This window comes from Pleurodeles waltl, chromosome 10 (genome assembly GCF_031143425.1).
Source record: "Pleurodeles waltl isolate 20211129_DDA chromosome 10, aPleWal1.hap1.20221129, whole genome shotgun sequence".
Classification (NCBI taxonomy): Eukaryota; Metazoa; Chordata; class Amphibia; order Caudata; family Salamandridae; genus Pleurodeles; species Pleurodeles waltl.
In genome coordinates this window covers 921,328,034-921,351,604 of record NC_090449.1, presented here as the reverse complement: position 1 = coordinate 921,351,604, position 23,571 = coordinate 921,328,034, and the positions used below count along the sequence as shown (strand labels likewise).

The window sequence follows — 23,571 nt, the reverse complement described above, 5'->3', positions numbered from 1 at the left end:
TCAGAGCAGGCATTAACATGAGGCACACCGTTATTTATATTGGGCCTCTATGTACTGTGCAGGATTAGCACCATATTGTTTGGCACTAATCGTGCAAAGTACCACAATAACGTCAGAGATTATGATGCTATTGTTCCTAACGTGCACAACATTGCACCATATGTTAAATATGACGCACACATGGTGGCATTAGGGGGCGCTAAGGGGCGCAAGAAAAGTGGCGCTGCACTAGGTGCAGCACCAATTTTCCATAAATCCCCCCCTTGGTTTTTTAGAATTAAACATAGTTGGGGATAAAGAAGGGCGCTTTCTGCTATCTCCTGCAGAATGGGCCAACAAAGTCTTTGAAATGATGTTGAGTACGGAATTCTCAATATTCTTAGAACATATATCCATAGAGGCAGAAACTGCCTGTTCTACTGAATTACATGAAGCACCACTTTTCTTAAATCTGGGCCTAGGTGTGTTATCGTGGTCCAGAAAGGACACAATTGTTTTACCGTACACGCCTATCTTCTTCTGTCTGTTCTGTCTTTTAAAGAGGAATGAGTGCAAAAACAATTTAACTATATATTGACTGCAGAGTCTGAGCTCTGATTGGCAGAGATCCACTCTCTCTCCTTTCACCTCCTCTTTCTTGGTTAGGCAGAAACATCACAGAAGTCGACAAGATTTTTTAATGGAGTAACTTTTCACAGGAAAGTCCACACAACATACAAATTTCCTCAAGTCACGCATTGCTATTCCAGAACCTTTATTCAGGACACATAAACACAACAAGTAACCCTTCAGGTCTTGTGTAAGTGAAGCAAAAAGCTACTTTTCACAAAAAAAGGTACTCGTCACGACCCCCCACAGGTTGCTAATATGCACAATAAAAGCTAATCGGCTCACATATATTCAAAATATACAGATGTGTATGTGATTAGTCCACTAATCTACGAAGCTAGGTGGCCTGTCCTTGTTACTATGCTAGAGTCACTGAAATCGATTTTCTAGCTCCCACATATTTCAAGATTAGATTATCCAGGTAAGCTTGATACAGTATGTAAATCTTCACAACTGCTGCTGAGTATTTGTTCTATGATCCACAACATATACAGCCATTATACATGTGAGTATGTTTAAAATATATACACAGAGAACAAGTGTTGGACCTGGCTTTTTGACAGGGTCATCCCCAAACTTTTTTTACCTCCTTCCTCCTATTTTTTCTGACCTGTAGTTGTTGGCTTTTGAACTCTGGGCACTTTACCACTGCTAACCAGTGCTAAAGTGCATATGCTCTCTGTGTAAATTGTACTGTTGATTGATTTATCCATGATTGGCTATTTGATTTACTTGTAAGACCCTAGTAGAGTGCACTATATGGGCCTAGGGCCTGTAGATTAAATGCTACTAGTGGACCTGCAGCACTGGATGTGCCACCCACTTAAGTAGCCACTTCACCTTGTCTCAGGCCTGCCATTGCAAGGCCTGTGTGTGCAGTTTCACTGCCACTTCGACTTGGCAATTAAAAGTACTTGCCAAGCCTAAAACTCCCCTTTTTCTACATATAAGTCACCCCTAATGTGTGCCCTAGGTAACCCCTAGAGCAGAGTGCTGTGTGGGTAAAAGGCAGGACATGTACCTGTGTAGTTTAGATGTCCTGGTAGTGTAAAACTCCTAAATTCGTTTTTGCACTACTGTGAGGCCTGCTCCCTTCATAGGCTAACATTGGGGCTGCCCTCATACATTGTTGAAGTGGCAGCTGCTGATCTGAAAGGAGCAGGAAGGTCATATTTAGTATGGCCAGAATGGTAATACAAAATCCTGCTGACTGGTGAAGTCGGATTTAATATTACTATTCTAGAAATGCCACTTTTAGAAAGTGAGCATTTCTTTGCACTTAAATCTTTCTGTGCCTTACAATCCACGTCTGGCTAGGTTTAGTTGACAGCTCCTTGTGCATTCACTCAGACACACCCCAAACACAGGGTACTCGGCCTCACTTGCATACATCTGCATTTTTAATGGGTCCTCCTGGGCTGGGAAGGTGAAGAGCCTGCTCTCACACAAAGGAGTGCCACACCCCCTACTGGGACCCTGGCAGACAGGATTGAACTGAAAGGGGACATGGTGCATTTCTTAGCCACTCTTTGAAGTCACCCCCACTTCAAAGGCACAATTTAGTATAAAACAGGGCCTCTGCCCTACCTCATCAGACACTTGCTGGAGAAGAAACCTGAACCAGAATCTGCATCCTGCCAAGAAGAACTGCCTGGCTGCTCAAAGGACTCACCTGTCTGCTTTCTACAAAGGACTGCTGCCTTGCTGTTGGCCTGCTGCCTTGCTGAACTCTTGTCTGGCTGCAAAAGTGCTCTCCAAGGGCTTGGATAGAGCTTGCCTCCTGTTCCCTGAAGTCTCAGGACCAAAAAGACTTCTCTTTTTCATTTGGACTCTTTGTGCGCCGAAATTTTCAACGCACAGCTTGTTCCGCGTTGAAAAATTCACTGCACGCCGATCCAGAAAGACACCGCTCGATGCGACGCCTGCGATGCGACTGGAACTTCGACGCACGGCCTCGCATGGACAATGCCAGCCGACTTCCAGAGGGGAAATCGACGCGACGCCTGCTGTGAGAAAGAAAATTCCACGCACAGCCTCCCGGAACGACGTGCAGCCGGATAAAAAGCCGAAGAATCCACGCACAGACCCTGGGGCATCTGGTAATCCCACGATCCGTAGAAGAAGACAGTCCGCGTGCCGGAAAACGACGCACGTCTTTCACGAGTGAAAAATAACGACGCAAGTCTGTGTATGAAGGGGCGCAACCAACGCACACACCATTTTTCCTCCCGTAGAACGACGCACGTCTCCCCGCATGAAAAATAACGACGCAAGTCCGTGTGTGAAGGGGCGTAACCGACGCACACACCATTTTTCCATGCATCTCCTCTTCTGCGGCCCTCTGCAGAGATTTTCCACTCCAAACCAGATACATTGTGCTTGAAAGAGACTTTGTTTACTTTTTAAAGACTTAAGACACTTCATATCACTTTTTAGTGATATCTTTACAAATTCATATTGCATGTTTGATCGTTTTGACCTGCAAATACCCAGATAAATATTATATATTTTTTTCTAAACACTGTGTGGTGTATTTTTGTGGTGCTATATTGTGTTATTTTATGATTTATTGCACAAATGCTTTACACATTGCCTTCTAAGTTAAGCCTGACTGCTCGTGCCAAGCTACCAGAGGGTGGGCACAGGATAATTTGGATTGTGTGTGACTTACCCTGACTAAAGTGAGGGTTCTTGCTTGGACAGAGGGTAACCTGACTGCCAACCGAAAATCCCATTTCTAACAACAAGCATAATTTAGGTGATATTGGGCACTTAGAAAAGTGCACATATGCTCCAAAAAATAGTCTATAATAAGCAACTGAGTTTGATTTCTTTGAAGATTTGAATATGTTGTTATATGTCTTTAAATGTTCTAATTAAATCACCACAATTATGGGCAACAAAGCAATGAGATTATGTTACCCTTTATTAACTTCCTATGCTCTTAAAGTAACATCTGCGCTCTACATCGGCCTAGTAAGCACTATATAAAAGCTGCAATACAATGTGCTAAAATGTTGGATTAAAATATTGGGCTTACTACCAATGACCAAAGTACGCTTTTACATTACAGTAGCTCATTTTTCTCAAAAAAAGTAACCTTGAGATAAATTGGGGAACATAAATAATCTGAATGACAAATGGCAAAGTCGTCTAACTTGGTTCCGTTGTCTTTGGCGACAGCACTTTGAACTGTTTTAAAACAGTACTGAGAGGCAACGCTAATGCAAACTCGCAAAATACAAATCTCTGTTAGAATAAAAACCAGAACAGCATTTGTTGATAAAAAGCTCTGCAGCTTTCAACATTATGAAGCGAAAGATATCAAAATAAAAAAATGCAAAGAATATTAAAATTGAAAAACGCTGAGGCACACAAGGCCAGCAGCCCATTGTAAGGTACAAAAGTCCTCCTGGACTAGCTCGTCAAACACCAAAGCAGTTTTAAATTGGCTTTTATCAATTCTGGTAATCTTCTCAACGGATTTTCAAATGTGATTGCTAGAACTTTCCTCTAGTCCATGTTTTCCATTGCATTTTGGCATTTGTAATCAAAATCAACTATACGTCAATAATTCAGTGAAAGAGATCACATTATATTAAAATATTAGTGGCATAGAAGTTAGCATATGGTGATTAATTAGGTTACATTAAAGGCCTAAGAGAGAAAATACCATGAGTTGCAAAATGTGCACGTCTGAATCATGGTGAACCATGTGGCCACCATTGGTATTAAACATTACATTTTAACATGAGAGTTTTACAATTATATCAAATGAAAGTATTAAAAAGGGCTAATGTTAAGAATGTTTTATTAAAATGTAGATTAAGAATTGAAGTATTAAATGAATATGGATTAATCATACTTATATTGAATTAACTGAATTGTATTAATGCAAGTTACATATGTGCAGATAAATAAATGTATATTTAAATTTGCTGTAACATGTTATAAATAATGTTGGCAATTAAATCATATGCTTTGCATATTTGATATGAATTGGAAGGTGTGCAATAGGTGTATTTTGCACAGTCCTGATGCTGCTGTCAACTGACGCCAGAAGAAGGTGACCGTCCTGCTTGATGAATCATCACTGTATGTTGTCCCATGAGGGGAGAACCGCCAGGGCCGCGGCACCCGGGAGCACCGCCGACAGGCCGGCGGTGCCCCGCGGGGCATTCTGACCGCGGCGGCTTAGCCGCGGTCAGAGAAGGGAAACCGGCGGTCTCCCGCCGGTTTCCCGCCGGTTTCCCGCTGCCCCCAAGGAATCCTCCAAGCCGGCGCAGCTTGCTGCGCCGGCTTGGGGATTCCGACTCCCCCTCCCGCCATCCAGTTCCTGGCGGTTCTCCCGCCGGGAACCGGATGGCGGGAGGGGGAGTCGTGGGGCCCCTGGGGGCCCCTGCAGTGCCCATGCCAACAGCATGGGCACTGCAGGGGCCCCCGTAAGAGTGCCCCAAAATGTATTTCACTGTCTGCATAGCAGACAGTGAAATACGCGACGGGTGCAGTAGCACCCGTCGCACCTTCCCACTCCGCCGGCTCGATTACGAGCCGGCTTCATGGTGGGAAGGTCGTTTTCCCCTGGGCTGGCGGGTGGCCTTTCGGCGGCCGCCCGCCAGCCCAGGGGAAAACTCTGAATACCCGCCGCGGTCTTCCGACCGCGGTGCGGTATTCACGACGCGCAACTTTGGCGGGCGGCCTCCGCCGCCCGCCAAAGTTGTAATGAGGGCCTAAATGTTTTAACTTTCACTCACAATTACACATACTCTTTCACACACTGCTAGTGCAACATGGGCTGAATTCAAAACTGCTGGTGTGCAGGTGCTTTGTTTTAATATTTAAGCAAGCAGTAGGCCCTTCAAACCTTTCGGCCCAGGAGCAATTGCACCTGCAACCCCATTGATAGCTATGCTCAACTCACTCTTATACCCTCTTGCACTCTTCCCCTTCACTCACTCATTGATACTAACTCAAGTTTCTTCGCTCACTCCCTCACACGTACTTTCACTTATTCATACTCACTCTCTCACTAGTACTGATTCCCATTCACTTTACTCTCATGGACATTTGAATTCACAAACACACTCACCAAAACATTCACTCACACATACAGAGAGAAACAACAGCGATTTTTTTTAAAACTTAATTTGCTTCCTTTGCTGGTGATGTTTGAACAAAAAGCATAGCAGGGCAGGAATCTAGAGCTGTTCTTTGGACTTAGCAAGGCAACATTTCCACCAAGGACCCAGACAGAGCAGCAGGGCATGATTAAGGGGACAACCCACTTTAATACTTTAACCAGCTCCTTGATAGGACTGAAAGCACAGACTTATCAGAAGTTGGGACAGTGCTTGTGACCCTCCTCCTGCTGATCTGCTTTGATTAACAGTGGCCTCAGGGATGCACTGATGGGTCCCCCAAGAGTCACATTGTAGCAGAAATACTATGCGGCCTGAAGCATGCACAATATATCTGATAAATAAAATGGATTGTTTCCCTGTGAAGCGATGACAGTAGAATTATACGCCTAAGACTTTCCCAATCTGGGAACCCACCTAAAGAGTGCCATATTTTTTAACATAACTCTGTAGATGGGTCATGTCTCACCCTCGTAGGCCTTCCTCCTACAATGCCAGTCAACAGGGGTGTAGAAATATTGACAAGACTGTCCTGTGTACTGGCAGTGTTCACAAAAATGTCATGAGAACGTTGAAAGCGTAGAAATGAGTGAAATTAAGTTGGAATTTACATTGTCAGGCTTTCCTCATCACCAACATTTCATTTGCTTAGAGAAAAACCTACTGCTCTCTGCAACCATCATCAGTATCTTTTGTTTCTGTAGGGACAGTGAAATTTCTACCACTAAAGGTTTCTGTGTTTATAAGAACAAGAGAGGAGAGAGTGGTCAGCCTTGCTTAGTTCCTCCTAGGACTTTAAAGAGTTGTGAGAGAAAACCTCTGCAACTGACCAATGCTATTGAATTTGCACGTAGCCATTTGCCTTTTCCTATGATGTCTGTACCTAATCCCATCTTCACCATTTTATTAAATGGTCACCATTTAATTAAATGGGTACATCCATTGTACATGGTTTAAACCATTTTATACATCTAAAGAAATGGTTCACTACCCTCGGTTAATATGATAAGGCCCTTAGATGGGTGGTAGAGGATTATTTAGGGTCAAACCCTCTTTGTGACACGTGGATCAATTTGACAATAAATTATCTCAAGTTTTTGCCATAGTTGGGTGATACATTCTTGCCTTTGTTCAGTAGTCAATTCCTAAATGGCAATGGACCTTTATTAGGTTTCAATATCAAGGATATACATGCACTAATGAATTTGGAGGGTATCTTTCTCTTTTTAGATGTCTCCATATACATTTTGCATAGCAAGGGTACAGTTTTTGAATTATTAATCTTATAAAATTCCATTGGCAAGCCACTGGACCCTGGGGTCTCAAAACCGGCAGCCTCATAATGGAGCCCTGCATGTTGAGATTTTGCATAAATTGCATATGCTCTGGTATTGATGTCTTTGTGATGACCAGTAGTTATTGAATAGGATGAATTACATTACAATTGTTATGAACAGTGCTTCAAACCATGCCCCAACTCAACTGCATTTAGATATAGGCTTGATAAAAGGGCCAGTGGTCCTGTTGAGATTGAATGTGCATAGTTATATCAATCACAAAGACGAGAAAAGGTTGTTCATCTTTTTTTACCATTTACTTAATGGAAAATGAGGACTAAGCAACCTCAGTGCAGACATTGTGGGTGCAAGGGAAGGATTACTTGAGGGGTTAAATATTGAGGAATTCAGTTTTGATCAAAAGTAAAAAATGTATAGAACTTTATACTACTCTGATCATAATAGTTTGAATGATCCCCTGACAGACTACAGACTGAGTTCTAACATTTCAACACACATTGCGGACCAAATTAAAGCCTTGAATGGGTAAAAAGCTGAAGATTAATTAGCACAAGCTATGAACGAGATACCACCAGAAAGATGATATGTCTTGGTGGTGTTCTACTGGCAGATGCTGCTGCTGGCAGCAGCGCCCCGTCACGTCTCCTGCTGGAGGACCCCCTGCAAGAAGGTAAGTCGGGTTCTCCGACAGGGGAGGGGAGTGGGGTTGTTGTGTGTGTGTATGTTTCTGTGTGCGTGCATGCAGGTGTGGGGCATGTGGAATGCATGTGTGCATGAATGGATGTGAGTGTGCCTGTATATTCTGATATGTGAATGCGCGTGTGCATCTATGTATGTCAGTATGTGTGTGTCAATGGATGTATGCATGCATAAGTGAATGTGGGTATATGCGTGTGTATGTCTGTGCGTGTAGGTTTGTGTATGTCGGAGGGCTCGGAAGGGGAAGGGGGAGGGTGGGGAAGGACTCTGGGGAGGGGGAGGGGGCAGGGGAGACCCCTATCAGTGCCAGGGAGGGAATTCCCTGGCACTGATAGTGCCTACCGCTATGGTTTTTGTGGTGGTAAAAAAGCCACGGAAACCATGGTGGTGGGCGGGGTCATATTCCTGTGGATGGCCTAGTGGCGGGTGCCCGGGCTGGAGACTGTAGTCTCCAGCCAGGCGGTTGTTACCGCCGTGGTGGTCGGTGTGGTACATTGGAGGTTTGGCTTTTGCCAAACCGCCAATGTCATAATATGGCGATATGTACCGCCAGCCTGTTGGTGGTACTACTGCAACTATAACACCGACCGCCGGGGTCATAATGACGACCAATATTCCCTCAGAAAGCTATCTCAATAAAGGTAATCAAAAACAATTTAAAAAGTACATCAACTCTTATATCAAGAAAGTAAGCTATCTCATAAATGTTTAAATAAATGCAAGCAAAACTTGATTACGATTTAAAACTAGAAAAATAACACAATTTTCTGGTGATGCTGTGAGCCTCATTTCGTTGTGTTTCTTTGACTCATTTATCACTGTGGGAAAGTTTCATCTGCAGTTCATTTTTTCTGCATTGATATTATTTTTGTTGGCTCAAATTAGAGTTGTTGAAATAGAAACTGATTCACCTTTATTAAACTGATAATTCCAGGACTAATCACTGTAGGTTGTATTTGCTGCACTTACTTTATGAGAAGAATCATACCTTGTGGTGTCTTGAGATTAATTTGATCCTTCCTTGAAGCCAGTTTTACATGTAAGTATATCACTTGCTGTGTCTATATTTTCCTTCCTCTTGGTGATGTTGTTCATTAAACATGGAATATGTGTCCTGTGTCTGCCTTTTACTGTTTAATATACAGTTTTGAATCTTTGTTGAATTTCTGGTCCTTCATTTTGTGGTAGGTCTTGGTAGGATTTTTTTCTTCACAATTTTGGAATTTTCTATGTTCACTACTTTATCAAATTAGATGCTGCTGGGTTGGGGGCTGCACTGCCCACAACATGGTGTGGGCAGTGCAGGGTCCCCCGTGGCCTCCAGCATCTCCCTTCTACCAGTCTTTTCATGGCAGGCTCCCCGTCATAAAAAAGCTAGTGGAAAAAGGGGTTGTAATCAGCCAGGCAGCACTGAGTTCAGTGCTACAATGGCTGGTTGCAAGTCTGACCGCCGTCATTTAATCAGGAACCATGTTCCCAGCGGGGACAGTGGTCCTTTGGCGGTCCAACCACCAAAGTCCGAATTTGGCAGACAGACCGCCAAAGCCGCTGTTGTCCGACCACCATCGCAAGTTTGATGGTCTCATGACCATCTCATGACCATCAGTCCCATCAGTCCTGTGTAGTGCACCCTTTCAGTAACATGAGCCCTGGGATACCTGGCAAATTGTGTTTTCATGCTCAGGAGTTGAGCTCTTCTTTTAGCAATGGGTACCGGCAAGGTGTCTGTGATGAGTGCACACCAACAACCCACTCCTATACCTGTTATTGATTTCCTAAAGCACAAAGGCTTTTTAGGAGTCATAGTGGTACACCGGTAATTGTGAAAACTAATGTATGAATACCATTTGTTTGTGATACATCTGAACAATGTATAGCTGAGGAGCATTGTCTGTTACTGTTTTCTGTTCTCTTTTAAAAACAAATATCTCTACAAGGTTTGCCAGTCAGGATAAAGCAGTGAACAAAAATGTTGGGTCATATTTTATAAAGGTAGACTGGTTTGTAGTAGAGCCCACAATGTGCAATTCGGATTATTCCCATCATGTTATTTGAATTATTGTAACGTTCAAAACTCAAGGGCATCTTGGTCTTTGTAGAAAGATGGTGATCATAGAATCTATGTGTATCCTGAAGAGCAACATGAATAATTATATTTACAAAGAGTATGCTTGCTAGCAATAATACATATTACATGACAACATATCACTAATTCTTTGCAGTTATTTTCTATAAAAAACAATAAGATACAGTTTTTGTGAATCCTACTTTGAATATTTCTTTCAAAGTATCCTGAAGAGCATGGGAACAATATATACCAAGTCAAAAACATTTACCCGACAAAATACAGGTACAATATTATTTATAGTAATACTAATGGTCGTACTGCATTTTATACCATTTCTGCTATTTCTACGTGCTGTAATACAACAGCACAATTACAGTAATGACAGCTTTATTTCTGCATATAATACCATAAAAGCATAATAACAAAATTCATGACTCTCTAAAAGAAATTGAGCATCTAAAATAAAATCAACAAAGTGAGACCCATAATAACAATCACATCCTAAACACCCTTAAGAGCATATAATTTAAGGGTACAATATAAGGTTGTCAATGTACATATTAAAAAAGGTCAAATTCTCAATAAAAATATTATAGAATACACAATATTAGTCACCATTAGATTTTCTCAAGTCCATGTAGTGCAAATTGGCAAGTTATCAATGAACGTATATTAAAATATGCAAATTGTCAGTAAAAAGTTTGTTTTTTTAAATACACAATGCTAATCACCTTAAACTTTTCCACGCAACTATAATTACAGATCTTAATACAAACAAACAGTGGAATTGAATCTCTCTGGTAATAGCAATGACGTATGTGCGCTAATAAATAACCATTATAAATATGGAGGTTGTGCTTTTCCAGAAATATTTTTGCCTCTAACATACCATACTGCTTCTGAAAACCTTGCCGTTGCACATACCATCACGTATGAACTTGTTTACAAATTCTAAGAGCCAAATCGCAGTCCCTAACGCCCACTGATTTACATAATGGTTTTATCCAGTAAGCCCTCTGTTTTTTCTACACCTGACAAAAGAATAAAACATGTACAACACTCTCTTGGGCCATTCATCCCATTGGGCAAAGGTTGATTGGATTTTCCATTTGTTTCCAACTTGATGTAAAACTCTGCAAGGGTAAGGATACAGGTCTGAATCTAATATAAAGTGCGTGTGCTAAGGATGAGGTTATTATATCTAAAAATGCTTGTACTCGTAGTGACACTTTGGTAATAAGAAGTCCTCTGTCAAACTGGGCGATGGAACTAATGCCATCTCATTTAGTTGCCGGCTCTACCAAAAGACATCCTTCAAAATCTGGTTGGCATTCTTTGGGAGATGAGTGGGATCAGACCAATACAGGACTAGGCCTAGCTTGTGGAAAAGAGTTTTTACATGTTTGCACCACAGAACATTCTCTATGTTGGGGGCTGCTAACACTGCTCTAAGCCAGAGTCTACACGGGTCTAAAATATCTGTAGGCCATAATCTAATCCAATATTGGAGTGGCTTTAGGGCAGCTAACTTTGCTATAGAATACAGATTTAAATCCATTCGTATGGGCAGAGAGGGAGAACTCAAAGGCACTTTTAATAAAGATTTTATATACACATTTTCTGCTCTCATCAATTCTTGCAAATTGCAATATCCCCATAGCTCAGCACCATAGGTAACCCCTCCTCTGACCTGACTTTTATTAATTTTCATTGCCGGCATGTTGGAATATTTAGGCGATCTGGCAGCAAATCTCAATATACCACCTGCTTTTTGTTTCAAACACATAATACACTTTAGCAGATGGGATGACCATTTGTGTGAATCCTCCATCCTGATTCCTAAATAATAAAAATCCATTACTCTCTCTAGGATTTTCCCATCAAGTCTTATCGCTTTCCTCATCCTGCATTTTGGATCCCCGAACACCATATATTTAATCTTAGATGCATTGATTTGGAGGCCATGATTCCTACAAAACAACCAAAAATTCTCAAGCAACCCATTTAAACCTGTGGCAGTTTGTGAAACCAGTAGAGTATTATCTGCAAACAGGAGACATGGTGTTTTGACTCCATCCAGTTTCGAGGTATCGTTTCCACCATCAAGCAAGTAAGGTATACATGCGTTTTGAAATGTAAGAAAAGTGTGGGGGCTAATAAACAGGCCTGTCTCACACCTTTCGGTAAGGGAAATTCCTCTGTAAGTTTGCCATCTGTTCCCCATCTTATTCTAGCGTAATTTCCAGTAAGTAGTTATTGGATTAATTTTGAAAGGTGTCCTGGGACTCCAATCTTACCCATGATTTCCCATAGTTTATCTCAGGGAACCAGATTAAAAGCTGACTTTAAATCTACAAAGGCTCTAGATCAACAGTTTTCCATTTTATGGTTAAAGAACGAAAACTCAGATCTATTGTGCTTGTTTTCTGCCTAAATCCTGCCTGCAGGCGGCTTAAGGCACAATTGTACTTTATCCAATCCCTAAGCCTACCCAAAACTTGGTAGGAAAAGATCTTTTGTAGGTTGTCTAAGAGGCTTATTGGTCCGTAGTTGCCTAGGATTGACCTGTCCCCTTTCTTATGGATTGGGAAAATTATCACACCTCTCCATGTTTGGGGAATTTGAGACCCCACCAGAATAGAATTGGAAATGCTGTTGATGTAAGGACACCAACATTTGGGGTCTGATTTAAACACATCCCAAGGAATTCCATCTAAGGTCGGCGTCTTTCTTAATGTTTGTGCTAGGATCGCTCTCTCTGTTTCCCTCAAGGTGAAAGGTAGGAGCATACCTTTATCAAATAAATCTTTCGTTAAAAGAATCTCATTACTTGCAGGTGCAGTTGTTTCCTGCTTACAAAGGTCTGTAAAATATTGCAGCCAGTTCTCAGCGGAGATATGACAATCAGGTCTTGGGCTTTCATTATGCTCTCTAGTGGCAATCAAAAAACAAAATCGATTGGAAGTTCTACGCTTTGCTGCTAATAGCAGTTCTTGCCAGGTCTTCTCCTCCTCCCATTTGGACTTACAGATCTTTATTATATGGGCATTATCGTATCCTGCTAAGTTTAGGGTTCTCTCTGTTATTTGCCCTTACTGGCTCCAAGAGTCTACTCTTGGCGTGTCTACACTCTTTGTTGAACCATCTGCAATTGCTCCCCTGGGCTGTTTTTCCCCTTACAAGCTCTAAGGAATAAATCCCTCAAAGAGGATAAAAACATCAAATGCCTGTTCATAAGCTGTGTAGATGACCTTGTAGATGATGCACCTGTGGAAAAATAGTTAAAAGTTAATTCATGCAGTTTAGCCATTAGGCCACTGGATTTGGCAAAAGTCTTCCATTTAATTGAGCATTTGTTGTGTGCTACTAAGATAGGGAGCATGCCTTCGCATTCGCGCTGCACATTGGCATTGGTTCGTGAGCCACCTCTCACACTGTACTAAAATGGGTGAATGGGCGATACTGCATTGTTCCCCCACCTCAAGGTCTCTAAATTCGTGCCAAATCCTAGCATCAATCAAAACAAAATCAATATGGCTGTTTTAACTCCCTCTAAAAAAAGTCGGTTTGGCAGGTATGTCAGATGGAAACCACCCATTTCCAGGATGAAGGCCATTTGTTAGTATAAGATCAATCATCTGAAGAGTCCTGGTGCTAGTTTCATGCTGGTTCCTCGAAGAAAGAGGGGGAATTCCCCATGAGGGATCCTCAAGTTGAATTAAATCCAAAAAGAGGGAATTTGGCTCCAGGGACACATTCGGATTTCTAGCTACAAGAAAGTAGTGGGAAGGAAGATATTGCGAGACCAGTGCACTCAACATACTAATAGTAATGGTGGTTTGGTTAGGTGAGCCTGGTCTGATATATACGTTGACACATAAAAGCTTAGAGCCCTGGGTTAGTTTTATAGAAATTGCCAATATGTCAGATGAATCAACATATATTTCCCCTGCAAGGAGAATGTTTATCCAAGTGCGAAGTCCTCCGGCTGCCCGCCCGGCCTCCGATGGTCTTGCACTCTTGCAATATAAAATAAACCCCTGTCTGAAGGTATTCGAGTTAGACCAGGTCTCCAGAAAAAGACAAACATTAAAAGTATCAATGAACTGCCCCCATCCAGGATCTATAATTGTGCTGCAAATACCAGCTACATTCCATGAAATTAATTCAGAATCGAAGGATCCTGGTCTCACAAAAGTACCCATTGTACAATCTGGAATAGGTGTAAAATGTAACTGCACATTTATAGCTACCACATTTATGGGCTCAACCTGAACCATACTTTTAGCCGATGGTTGATCCAATGATAATTGGATGCCTGGCCCTGTTATTGTATGAATAGACGAGATAGAGATAGTCAATCAATATCGGAAAGATTATCGTGTTGAGGTGAAACCTGGGAGGTGCTTACTGTTAGTGCCACTCGCCTTCACATGTGTCAGCGAAAGCAAAGAGGTGCTCACAGTCCCTGTTCCATTGGGGCCCTCTTCAGATCTCTGCTGTTTCTCAATGTATCATGCAATTTTAGTCCCTTTCCTAAGGTTGTAGGTTGCTCCTTCTCGTATTCCATAGCAGGTAGATTACCCCTATTGTCCGAAACTATGTCAGAAACAGGGAAATCCACTAAAACATCTACTCGGTGCACCGGGCGGAAGAGAGTAAGAACAATGTTCGAACCATTCCTGAGGGGGTTTTGTAGCTCTAGAGATAACAGGCCCTCCACTAGTTTGGGACACGTAATTGTTAATTCTATTGTATCCCAACGCCCTGGGTTTACTGTATGACACGTGGGAGTAGTAATATCCGAATATATTATAGATCCGCACTGCCTGACGTGTCTAATCCAGTGGATGACTTTGTTCTTTAAGGACAAGCTACTTTTGCGTGATAAAGGCAACACTGGTGGTACATTGCACATAAAGATTTTTTGGGCCCTATCATATATCTTACTAGGTGGAGCTATATGAGAGTGTTTGCGAGAGCTACTCGCTTGAGAACCAAATGCTAGATTGGCTCCCTTTTGCATTCTTAGTCCAGAATCTGATGCAATGGTCGGGGAGGTGCTTGCTACAGCAGCATGGCTTGTAAGATGGTCAATCGTTAGAGGTCTCTGGGTTTCATGGTTGGTCAACACAAGGGCCGGGCAATCACTTTGGATAACTTGGTTTCTTGTGCCCCTGTCCCGCAGACTTAAGAGATTCAGCACCTCCTACATCATTTGTCTGAGTTCTCTAATTTGTTGTCTTAATTTTAAAATGGTGGAGTCCTTGTCTTCGTGCGAGGGAACTTGGGCATACGTTTGGCAAGCTGTTTGCACACATTGATTCAACATGTCTGTTCCCTGGAAAATCTTCAGAAGACCCCTTTTTATTGAACTCCTAGCAGTTATTCTTCACTAAGACAGCTCTATACATCTGTCTCTTCCCCAAGCACCTAAATTGAAACTCGTTCCCGATGATATGACCCTCTATCTCCTAGCTGAGCCCTTGAACATCAAAACGGCCTTTGCAAAAATCAATGTTTTTTCAGATCTTGGTGGCAATAGGATAAATCATACCAAGTCGGAAGCTTTCCTGTTTAATGCTACTGATTCTATTTTTACTTCTGTAATGGGGGTGCAGTTTCAGCTCTCTCACCTATTTGGGCATATGTGTACCTCATAAGCTTTCTGATCTTTTTCAGCTTAATTGCGTATCTTCCTTAAAGAAAGCTCAAGGTTTATTTCAGAAATGGCAAGCTTGTTCATTGTCAATCAGTGGGCGGGTGGCACTGGTCAGAATCATGATTCTTCCTCTTTTTCTGTTTATTTTTTCTAATGTAATCATCAAAATCCCTCAATTCTTTTTTAAATACCCATATTCGGTGCTCCGTCAGTTTATATGGGCAAACAAAAAACCTAGCATACAGCTGGAAACATTATCCTTAGCAGTAGAGGATGGTGGGCTAGCCCTACCTCATTTAGTATAACGAGGCCGCTTTTATGGAGTGGGCTAAAAGAGCTGCTTCATCGCTCATCCTTATTTATTATCTTAAACGTATGCTAGAAGAAAGTAGTATACAGCTTCCCCACTCATCACAGAAACTTGGCCAGTGTCCACATGCAAAAAGAAGAGCTCAAATCCTGAGCATGAAAGTGCTCTCTGCCAGGTATCTCAGGGCCCGTGTTGCTGACAGGGTGTATTACTATCGTCTGAGCCATGAGGCACTTTTAACAGGAAGCACCAGGCTCAGACTAGGTCACTGCACCCTTCAATAATAATCTGCTGTTCCCAGTGCAGCTGTGAACTCACGCCTGCTTATGATGGCTTCAGTGAAAGAAAGACTGGCTCTTTGAAGCTGTTGGTGCGCCTTTCACTGTGGAGACAGCAATCGGCCTACAATCCAAAGAGGAACAAATATCCCACCTTTGGGAAGAACAGTGAATGACTGTGCCTGCCCTCAGTGAGATGTCTGGGGGTTCCATTGGATTCTTTTTTCCATCTTTCATGAACTAACCTCGCAGGGTACACTGACGCTATATCATGTCAATATGGCAATAAATCAGTGTGTCACTCATTTGCCTCGGCCTTCAATTCTGAAATATGGCACAGGTGCAAATGTTAAGTGTTCCTCATTTACAGCCTCCCTCTCCCTCATTCCCTCATTATAATAAGGGCTCACGGCTGCATTATAAAAGGTGCCTCCGATGCAAAATGGGCAAGAGCTGTTGTTGTTTGCAACCCCAAGGCACTTTGATATTATAGAAGGACCTGAAGATGCTTACTTGGGGTCGTCCTATTGTTTGCATGGTGGAGTGGCCCCATGCCAATGTCAAAATACTTTGCTACTACACCTGTGCCATTTTACGGACACAGATGAAAAGAGGCCTTCAGGAGGCAAACTATATGCAACATGGAGGTGGTATTGAGTCAATACAGGCCCAAGCATGCAACTTTGAAGAAGGGAAAAAGCATTCCATGAGCACGTTTGATATCTCCCTGCAAGTTATACAGTCTCTCACTAACCACAGCTGCAGGGAGAATTGTTGTCATCCTTTCAACTGCATGCTACATTGCCACCTGGACAGTGAAAGGTGGACCTGCGGCTTCAAACGTTTGGTTTGCCTTTCAATAACGCTCTATCCCTAGGGAAGCACAAACACACAACTGAAATAGGGACAGCACATTCATTGATATAGGGTGCAATGGCCTGATCTTTGACAATTATACCCAGTTAAAGATGCATTGTGGCTGTGGCACAGAACAGAGGAGTACATCCCATCTGCAAAATGGTGCAGAGATCCCGCATGTAGGTGCATCCTTAGAAAATGTGAGACTTAAGGGCCAGACAGGTTTTAAATAACCATGGACTAGAGGGCATTGAGTATGTACAGAGAAGTGCCATTGTAATGCCTGTGTCAGTAAAAGTGACCCGTCCTCCTGAGTCCGTCCCATGGTGCAATTTGTAGAGGGTAATTTTCCCTTATCTCTAAAAGGAGTGCACTTTGTGAACATATTTTCCTGAGCCAGAATAACAAAATCTGTCAGGTCATTTAACCTCAACCCCACCAAATGTTACTCTTGATTAGAAGAATGTGTTTGTGTGTGGTAAATTGTAGGCTGACTACAATTTGGATTAACCCCTGTGGAAGCATTTTGCACGCAACACTTGTGTTATATAATATTTCAGTTTAGCCATCTGTGCTTTACTTAACTGGTTTAGTAATGCACCACAGCTGTCATAAATTTTATGTGGGTTACTTACTAAGGCTATTCCATTCCATATTCCATTTCATTTTTCCATTGAGTAACATAGAAACAGTCACTTGTGAAATAGTGTGACCAGCTACTCAGAAGAGGTAGCTGACCATGTTCTACATTTTCATTATTCATTAAAAAATAAAAACGTGGGGCCAGATGTATCATCACGGCCCTTTGCGAGTCGGAAATAGCGATTTTTAAGAAATCGCTATTTCCGACTCGCAAAGTGCCATGTATCACATTTGCGATTCGGTAATAGCGATTTCCTAAAAATCGCAAATGCTATTACCGAATCGCAAATTGCGATACAGGCCCCATTCGCAGTTATGGGCCTGTTGACCCATAGCTGCAAAATTTTTGCATTTCCAAAATTGCGATTTCTGAACCAGAAATCACAATTTTGGAAATGCACAAGCCCAGGCTGCTGGGGGCCTAAGGCCCCCTCTGCTGCACCCCAAAAAGTGTTTTAGGGCATGTAAGGTGCACACATGCCAACATTTTAAATTCATTTTTTCAATTTGCACATGGTTACCACCAAGTTCAACTTGATGGTAAATAGCGATTCCTTAATGCCCAATTCGCATTAAGGAATTGCTTCATACATGTGCTAAGGAATCGCAAATAAGGAATCCTTATTTGCGATTTCTTATTTAGAGAGTCGCAATTTGCGACTCTCTAAACAGGGTCGCAATTTTAAGGAATTGCTATTTTAGCGATTCCTTAAAATTGCTTTCAGAATGCCTTTGATACATTCTGAAATGGCTTTTTGCATTCGCAAACGGGCATTCGCACTGTTTGTGAATGCAAAAAGCTTTGATACATCTGGCCCATAGTAACTTAGTCATGACCACTTCGGAAGCTTTGTTACTTTTCTCCTTCAGAAAATGTTATTAAATGAAGAATATTGTTCTGTTTTGCATTGGGTGATTATGTTTTTTTTTCACCCTCCTCGGTCTTTCTGTTTTTTAATCGCGAACATTTGGAACATGTGTGGGGTGTCTTGATAATGTGTTACAACCCATAATAATAATAATACCATGAAAATGAAGAAAGCTCCCCAAGTGTGCTCATTTTATCTGAAAAGAGAACATGAGTCAGAAGGACGAGTGTTACTAGGTAATTGAAACCTTTGCCATTTTTGCAGCCTTGCTATGTGCAGTTTGGGCTACTTTATTTTGCATAACAATCACAACAAATTATTTCTAATTTACATAATCTGTAAAACATCAATACTTTACATACTTGGGAGTTCCAATTAATAATTGTGTGTTCCAAGTAAGACGTTCTCAGAGCTTAACAAACATATCTAATTTAAAGGATTGCTTATTACTGCCAAGTAAATGTCTTTGAACTGCATGGTATTATTAGACGTTACTTCTCCTAACATTTTATTATATCAGTATATTTGAAAAAGGATCACATACGATTAGAGATATATAAAACTACATTGCATATAAAATATTAGTTATTAGAATAAATGGAAATATGACATTTATTCTAGAGTTAATGACATTTCAATACAATTTTTTAGTTTACTGCCATTAGTATTTAAATTTCCCGAACAATCACACCTGAACTTACATGTTTAGAGACAGTTATCACAATTTACATACTAATGTCATGTTCACTCATGTAACTTTAATTACCTTTCAAAATCTGACAGCCACTACGCTCCCGGATATTATCTTTAGAATATTGCCAGGTGTGTCAACATACTTGAACATCCAAGCTGTCAAAGGTTGTCCAACAATCCTAACAATTTATATAAGATCTCTACACATCAGAAGCTGTGGAATGTTTGGCACTTTAAACATTCTTATTACGTCTGATTTCTGATTTTTTTCTTTAGGTCTTAAACAGAAGTAAAAAATGGTTGATTATTGCCAGCAATCATCCTTAAACTGCCTCATTGTCGAGCCTTACAGGCATAAAAACCTAATGTAAATCCATGGCCCAGGAACCCGAAATGTCTGGTTTCTTTTGTCCTTGATTTTTTTCCTGGCCCGGTTATTGTCCAAGTTATATACTCTCAGCAGGTGCCCAACGCATTCTGCAAACCTCATTCAAAAAAGCCTCACTTTACACTGCATGTTAAGGGCCTTTTACTAACTCAAGGCAAAAGTTTTCCATGTGAAGACACACTTAGGGAGGCAGTGGAGGCGAACTGCCCAATGTCATAAATGAAGATGAGGAATTTAGAGGGTACAAGTTAATAAATGAGTTTTGCTAATACAACATAAGAGGCCCAACATTTAAAGCATCAAGGCCACTTCAGAAATGCGCCCCATCTAAGCCTGTGAAGAAATTTTTAGTTTCTCTATCGACCTCTAGAAAACAGTATGAATTTAGATGGTTATAATAATGTACTGGTGAAATTCTCAAATACAGGCTTGTTTGTTTTTGCAATGAAGCTTCTTGCTGAGTTGACATTTTATGGATTTCGTTTTTTTCTTAATTTGGCTACTTTACACCAGTATTGGGTTTAAAAGAATTGAACGTAACTGATACATGTTTTCAATGCCAGGGCATCCACATACTAGCTCTCTGAAACCAGGTTCAGTTCTTGACAATCCAACATTGATTCTTACGACCACATAATAATGTTAAGCACTTAATGACTGTCACAGAACTGCATTGTTTCTCTTTTTATTTTTTTTCCTGGCCTGGTTTTTGGGTCCAAACAGGGGTGGCACGGTGAACAAAAGAACAATGGATTAAACCCAGATCTGTGACTGGGGGTGAGTGTTTGCATTGTTCAGCACTCCGTCCATCATCCTTTTGTGTTGCTAAAGTTGCCCTAAGAGGGAAGGGTATGCCCAGACGTGGGTTACGTGCTCACTGTGCCACAGGATTTAAGCTAGCCTGGCTGATGAAGGGTGATACCCTGAAACCGGTCCCAGGATGCTTGTTTCCGGTCCAGGGAGGACCTGGCCTGGTAGGTCGGACTGGACTGTCCCCACGAGGAACAGGGCCAAGACTGATTTGCATATGGCTGGGTTCAAACTGGGGTGGCATGGTGAGCAAAGGAACGATGGATTGAACCCAGATCTGTGACTGAGGGTGAGTGTTTGCTTTGTTCAGCACTCCATCCATCATCCGTTTGTGTTGCCTAGTTTTTATCATAGCTGAATGATATTATTACATCCTCAAATTGTGCATTGATTGTTGGGAACTGACCTCTATTCTCCAGTGAAAGCAACTGATAAACAGATGGCAAACAAGTGAATCTCAAATGATAGGTGGAAGTGGATATTCAGATTATTCCTGTAAGAGGACAGCCAGTGAACAGTTCATCAAATCTGGACAAGGACTAGACTCCACATGATATGTCAATGCTGCAGGAGAAAATTCAATGGGATGCCTTCTGGTGGAAAGAATATACCCCATGAATCATAAAGTGGATAAAGAGATATGAAATAGAAAGACATTATATGAAACTGTACTCTTCATGATATGGACTGATAGCAAACCAGTTTTTACTCCCAGGCAGCCTCATCAATCTAGCATAGGTATACAAGGCATTGTCAGTGCCACAAAATCTGCTCAATCATCACGCTCCAGCACCTGCTCAGAGTATTTCACTAGGACAATAACCACACTAGGAAAAGAACCAAGAATAAAACAAAGGAAAAGAGACCAAGAAGAGGAACAATGAAGTGTAGTTTCAGACATTAAGGGGGTCATTCTGGCCCCGGCGGTCATGGACCGCCGGGGCCAGGGTTGGCGGGAGCACCGCCAACAGGCTGGCGGTGCCCCGCAGGGCATTCTGACCGCGGCGGTTTGGCCGCGGTCAGATGCGGAAAACCGGCGGTCTCCCGCCGGTTTTCCGCTGCCCTTTCGCCGCCATGGGGATTCTGACAGCCCATACCGCCATCCTGTTCCTGGCGGTTCTCCCGCCAGGAACAGGATGGCGGTATGGGTTGTCGTGGGGCCCCTGGGGGCCCCTGCTGTGCCCATGCCAATGGCACCCACTGCACCCGTCGCACCTTCCCACTCCGCCGGCTCAATTCTGAGCCGGCGTCCTCGTGGGAAGGCTCTTTTGCACTGGGCTGGCGGGCGGCCTTTTGGCGGCCGCCCGCCAGCCCAGTGCAAAAGCCAGAATCACCGCAGCGGTCTTATGACCGCGGAGCGGTGTTCTGGAGGGGGGAACTCTGGCGGGCGGCCTCCGCCGCCCGTCAGGGTTAGAATCACCCCCTAAATGCTTAATATCCTTTGGCATTCAAATAATATGATACTGAATATCATTTACATCCCATTTAAGAGACATATGTGTATTGTGTAACAGCAGAAATGACATGCTAGTTGCAAAACATAGTTTGGTTGTTTGTGATTCTGTAAACGGAAAGCAAAAATAAAATGAACGCTAATCATTGGAACATTATATAGTCAACTGCCCTTGAACTCTCATTTCCAATTTGTGATTGATTAGAATGTAATAGTTTGGCCATACCCAGTTTAAGAGAGTAAAGCCAGCAGTTTGATTATATGAGCTGCTACCCAATGTGATAAGTTACTTCCCTGAGAAATCTGACCGAATAAAATACATCTGCCTTGCTACAAATGAGAGTTGGATCAAATTAAAAATATCTGACCAATTAATTGCTAATTGATTTTTTATGGATCTCTTAATCCTGGGTATTATATTAATGTTGTTTATAAATATTGATGTACAGAAGTACCAAAGAGCTCTTTTTGCTTCTCATGAAAAACCTTATTGCCAAAAGAGTTGGCAAGAGCTCCAAACAATTTATTTAAAATGTATCGGCCAGTACTAACCTTCGACTAGCTGCTGATCCCAGGCTACTGAAATTTGTGCCAACTTGCTGTAGAATACTTTAGTAATAAATGTAGGAGGGACAAAGAGGGGGTTGCTGAAAAAAGGGGGACTACTTAAAACTAAAGGGGAGGGGTTGAGGAAAAAGTAAGGAGAAGATAAGGGAGATTATCGAAGGGGTTTAAGGAGGGACATGCACCTACCAACAAAAGTTTAAGGGCCTGATTACTAGTTTAGCGTCGGACTGGCAGACCACCCAGTACCCAGACTGCTGTATTATGATTTATACAGGCAGAACCGCCGCCCACCAGACCAAAGTGGTGACCGCCAGTGGCATGATGGTCTGCTATCTTGATGGTCCATACTCTGGCGCTATCAGTGCCACAGCCAAACGCCAAGCCTATTACAAACACACAGTCACCGTGGTGGGAAAATGTACATAAACTTATTCATACACCATAGCTGCTAGGCATCTGTTTATCTTTATCATAATGCCATGTGCTCGACAAACCTCCTGAACATTGATGATTGACCTTGTGCTCGCAGCCTTGGGCTGCAATCTGCTTATCGCTGTAATTTACTTGTTCTAACCGTAGTTCTGAGAATTCTTGTGCTTAATCAGTAACTGCCAGAACAGGTTCGTACAGGTCGTTGCCACATCCTGCCAGCTGAATCTGTACCTTCTCCCACCACACGTATCCCTGAAATATTCTGAAGGCCGCAGAGGACCTTGAATACACTAGGGGTGGAGTTGTCCTCTGACTAAGCAGTTTTGTGTGTATATAAGGTTGGGTGCCCCAGAGTGAAGGGGCAGCCTCTGTAGGATAGTCACTTGACTGTCCTGGGACTTTGTATTAGCTCCAGCTATAATCCATGTAATAAACTTCTCTTTATTCCTCCAGTTGGTGACTACGCTTGATTTGTGTACTCTCTGCTAAATGGACCCTGAAGACTAGGGTGTCCCTCCACCGCTTGGAAGGAGACCCCGAGTGGGGATTCTATCTTTCCTCAGTGGTGGTCCCCATGCAGCAGTCAGCCAATGGCAGGTGATCACCACTGTACATGTTCAACAAAGCAACAGACAAAAGCCCATTGAATGAATTAAAAAACAACACAGCTGACAATCATGGGCCAAGTAGACACACCTGCAAAGCACAATAAAAATACACCCCTTAACAGACCATGATCTTTTGAATCTCTACAGTAACTGAGATTAGATGACAAAACAGAGCGATAAGGCACTCCT

At 42.2% G+C, this 23,571-nt stretch overlaps 1 protein-coding gene across 4 annotated transcripts in view; it reads right to left on the bottom strand.

The window, feature by feature from the left end:
* Window positions 1-23,571, bottom strand: part of TMEM196 (transmembrane protein 196) — a 297,345-nt gene that overhangs the window by 257,102 nt on the left and 16,672 nt on the right. The window lies entirely within an intron of this gene.